Genomic DNA, 5,455 nt, shown 5'->3' with positions numbered 1-5,455 from the left:
TGCCCTCAACATAACCCTAACCCTAGGTCCAATCGGAACCCTATCCGGATCTCTAACCCTAGCCCTCATCATAACCCTAACCCTAGGTCCAATCGGAAACCCAACCGGATATCTAACCCTAGCCCTCAACATAACCCTAACCCTAGTTCCAATCGGAACCATAGCCGGATCTCTAACCCTAGCCCTCAACATAACCCTAACCCTAGGTCCAATCGGAACCCTAACCGGATCTCTAACCCTAGCCCTCAATATAACCCTAACCCTAGGTCCAATCGGAACCCTAACCGGATCTCTAACCCTAGCCCTCAATATAACCCTAACCCTAGGTCCAATCGGAACCCTAACCGGATCTCTAACCCTAGCCCTCAACATAACCCTAACCCTAGGTCCAATAAGAACCCTAACCGAATCTCTAACCCTAGCCCTACACATACCCCAACCCTAGGTCCAATCGGAACCCTAACCAGATCTCTAACCTAACCCTCAAAATATCCCTAACCCTAGGTCGATTCGGAACCCTAACCGGTTCTCTAACCCTAGCCCTCAACATAACCCTAACCCTAGGTCCAATCGTAACCCTAACCGGATCTCTAACCCTAGCCCTCAACATAACCCTAACCCTAGGTCCAATCGGAACCCTAACCGGATCTCTAACCATAGCCTTCAACATAGCCCTAACCCTAGGTCCAATAGGAACCCTAACCGGTTCTCTAACCCTAGCCCTCAACATAACCCTAACCCTAGGTCCAATCGTAACCCTAACCGTATCTCTAACCCTAGCCCTCAACATAAACCTAACCCTAGCTCCAATCGGAACCATAACCGGATCTCTAACCCAAGCCCTCAACATAACCCTAACCCTAGGTCCAATCGGAACCCTAACCGGATCTCTAACCCTAGCCCTCAATATAACACTAACCCTAGGTCCAATCGGAACCCTAACCGGATCTCTAACCCTAGCCCTCAACATAACCCTAACCCTAGGTCCAATAAGAACCCTAACCGAATCTCTAACCCTAGCCCTACACATAACCCTAACCCTAGGTCCAATCGGAACCCGAACCAGATCTCTAAACTTAACCCTCAACATATCCCTAACCCTAGGTCGATTCGGAACCCTAACCGGTTCTCTAACCCTAGCCCTCAACATAACCCTAACCCTAGGTCCAATCGTAACCCTAACCGGATCTCTAACCCTAGCCCTCAACATAACCCTAACCCTAGGTCCAATCGGAACCCTAACCGGATCTCTAACCATAGCCCTCAATATAGCCCTAACCCTAGGTCCAATAGGAACCCTAACCGGTTCTCTAACCCTAGCCCTCAACATAACCCTAACCCTAGGTCCAATCGTAACCCTAACCGTATCTCTAACCCTAGCCCTCAACATAACCCTAACCCTAGGTCCAATCGTAACCCTAACAGGATCTCTAGCCTTAGCCCTGAACATAACCCTAACAATAAGTCTAATCGTAACCCTAACCGGATCTCTAAACCTAGCCCTATACATAACCCTAACCATAGGTCCAATCGGAACCCTAAGCGAATCTCTAACCCTAGCTCTACACATAACCCTAACCCTAGGTCCAATCGGAACCCTAACCGGATCTCTAACCGTAGCCCTCATCATAACCCTAACCCTAGGTCCAATCGTAACCCTAACCGTAGCTTTAACCCTTCCCTCAACATAACCCTAACCCTAGCTCCAATCGGAACCCTAACCGGATCTCTAACCCTAGCCCTCAACATAACCCTAACCCTAGCTCCAATCGGAACCCTAACCGGATCTCTAACCCTAGCCCTCAACATAACCCTAACCCTAGGTCCAATCGGAACCCTAACCGGATCTCTAACCCTAGCCCTGAACATAACCTTAACCCTAGGTCCAATCGGAACCCTAACCAGATCTCTAAACCTAACCCTCAACATATCCCTAACCCTAGGTCGATTCGGAACCCTAACCGGTTCTCTAACCCTAGCCTTCAACATAACCCTAAGCTAGGTCCAATCGGAACCCTAAACAAATCTCTAAACCTAACCCTCAACATATCCCTAACTCTAGGTCGATTCGGAACCCTAACAGGATCTCTAAACCTAGCCCTCAACATAACCCTAACCCTAGGTCCAATCGGAACCCTAACCGGATCTCTAACCCTAGCCCTCAATATAACCCTAACCCTAGGTCCAATCGGAAACCTAACCGGATCTCTAACCCTAGCCCTCAACATAACCCTAACCCTAGGTCCAATCGGAACCCTAACCGAATCTCTAACCCTAGCCCTACACATAACCCTAACCCTACGTCAAATCGGAACCGTATCTGGATCTCTAACCCTAGCCCTGAACATAACCCTAACCCTAGGTCCAATCGTAACCCTAACCGGATCTCTAACCCTAGCCCTCATCATAATCCTAACCCTAGGTCCAATCGTAACCCTAACCGGATCTCTAACCCTAGCCCTGAACATAACCCTAACCCTAGGTCCAATCGGAACCCTAAACGGATCTCTAACCATAGCCCTCAACATAACCGTAACCCTAGGTCGATTCGGAACCCTAACCGGATCTCAAACCCTAGCCCTCAACATAACACTAACCCTAGGTCCAATCGGAACCCTATCCGGATCTCTAACCCTAGCCCTCATCATAACTCTAACCCTAGCTCCAATCGGAACCATAACCGGATCTCTAACCCTAGCCCTGAACATAACCCTAACCCTAGGTCCAATCGGAACCCTAACCGGATCTCTAACCCTAGCCCTCAATATAACCCTAACCCTAGGTCCAATCGGAAACCTAACCGGATCTCTAACCCTAGCCCTCAACATAACCCTAACCCTAGGTCCAATCGGAACCCTAACCGAATCTCTAACCCTAGCCCTACACATAACCCTAACCCTAGGTCCAATCGGAACCCTAACCAGATCTCTAAACCTAACCCTCAACATATCCCTAACCCTAGGTCGATTCGGAACCCTAACCGGTTCTCTAACCAGCCTTCAACATAACCCTAACCCTAGGTCCAATCGGAACCCTAACCAGATCTCTAAACCCAACCCTCAACATATCCCTAACCCTAGGTCGATTCGGAACCCTAACCGGATCTCTAAACCTAGCCCTCAACATAACCCTAACCCTAGGTCCAATCGGAACGCTAACCGGATCTCTAACCCTAGCCCTCAACATAGCCCTAACTCTAGTTCCAATCGGAACCCTAACTGGTTCTCTAACCCTAGCCCTCAACATAACCCTAACCCTAGGTCCAATCGGAACCCTAACCGGATCTCTAATCCTAGCTCTCAACATAACCATAACCCTAGCTCCAATCGGAACCCAAACCAGATCTCTAACCCTAGCCCTCGACATAACCCTAACCCTAGGTCCAAACGGAACCCTAACCGGATCTCTTACCCTACCCCTCAACATAACCCTAACCCTAGGTGCAATCGGAACCCTAACAGGATCTCTAACCCTAGCCCTACACATAACCCTAACCCTAGGTCTAATCGGAACCCTAACCGGATCTCTAACCCTAGCCCTCAACATAACCGTAACCCTAGGTCGATTCGGAACCCTAACCGGATCTCAAACCCTAGCCCTCAACATAAAACTAACCCTAGGTCCAATTGGAACCCTATCCGGATCTCTAACCCTAGCCCTCATCATAACCCTAACCCTAGGTCCAATCGTAACCCTAACCGGATCTCTAACCGTAACCCTCAACATAACCCTAACCCTAGCTCCAATCGGAACCATAACCGGATCTTTAACCCAAGCCCTCAACATAACCCTAACCCTAGGTCCAATCTGAACCCTAACCGGATCTCTAACCCTAGCCCTCAATATAATCCTAACCCTAGGTCCAATCGGAACCCTAACCGGATCTCTAACCCTAGCCCTCGACATAACCCTAACCCTAGGTCCAAACGGAACCCTAACCGGATCTCTTACCCTACCCCTCAACATAACCCTAACCCTAGGTGCAATCGGAACCCTAACAGGATCTCTAACCCTAGCCCTACACATAACCCTAACCCTAGGTCTAATCGGAACCCTAACCGGATCTCTAACCCTAGCCCTCAACATAACCGTAACCCTAGGTCGATTCGGAACCCTAACCGGATCTCAAACCCTAGCCCTCAACATAAACCTAACCCTAGGTCCAATTGGAACCCTATCCGGATCTCTAACCCTAGCCCTCATCATAACCCTAACCCTAGGTCCAATCGTAACCCTAACCGGATCTCTAACCGTAACCCTCAACATAACCCTAACCCTAGCTCCAATCGGAACCATAACCGGATCTTTAACCCAAGCCCTCAACATAACCCTAACCCTAGGTCCAATCTGAACCCTAACCGGATCTCTAACCCTAGCCCTCAATATAATCCTAACCCTAGGTCCAATCGGAACCCTAACCGGATCTCTAACCCTAGCCCTCAACATAACCCTAACCCTAGGTCCAATAAGAACCCTAACCGAATCTCTAACCCTAGCCCTACACATAACCCTAACCCTAGGTCCAATCGGAACCCTAACCAGATCTCTAAACCTAACCCTCAACATATCCCTAACCCTAGGTCGATTCGGAACCCTAACCGGTTCTCTAACCCTAGCCCTCAACATAACCCTAACCCTAGGTCCAATCGTAACCCTAACCGGATCTCTAACCGTAGCCCTCATCATAACCCTAACCCTAGGTCCAATCGTAACCCTAACCGTAGCTCTAACCCTAGCCCTCAACATAACCCTAACCCTAGCTCCAATCGGAACCCTAACAGGATCTCTAACCCTAGCCCTCAACATAACCCTAACCCTAGCTCCAATCCGAACCCTAACCGGATATCTAACCCTAGCCCTCAACATAACCCTAACCCTAGGTCCAATCGGAACCCTAACCGGATCTCTAACCCTAGCCCTCAACATAACCCTAACCCTAGCTCCAATCGGAACCCTAACCGGATCTCTAACCCTACCCCTCAACATAACCCTAACCCTAGGTGCAATCGGAACCCTAACTGGATCTCTAACCCTAGCCCTACACATAACCCTAACCCTAGGTCCAATCGGACCACTAACCGGATCTCTAACCCTAGCCCTCCACATAACCGTAACCCTAGGTCGATTCGGAACCCTAACCGAATCTCAAACCCTTGCCCTCAACATAACCCTAAACCTAGGTCCAATCGGAACCCTATCCGGATCTCTAACCCTAGCTCTGATCATAACCCTAACCCTAGGTCCAATCGGAAACCCAACCGGATCTCTAACCCTAGCCCTCAATATAACCCTAACCCTAGGTCCAATCGGAACCCTATCCAGATCTCTAACCCTAGCCCTCAACATAACCCTAACCCTAGCTCCAATCGGAACCCCAACCGGATCTCTAACCCTAGCCCTCAACATAACCCTAACCCTAGGTCCAATCGGAACCCTAACCGGATCTCTAAACCTA

This window comes from Miniopterus natalensis, chromosome 13 (assembly GCF_054644295.1).
Source record: "Miniopterus natalensis isolate mMinNat1 chromosome 13, mMinNat1.hap1, whole genome shotgun sequence".
NCBI lineage: Eukaryota > Metazoa > Chordata > Mammalia > Chiroptera > Miniopteridae > Miniopterus > Miniopterus natalensis.
This window is presented reverse-complemented; position numbering follows the sequence as displayed.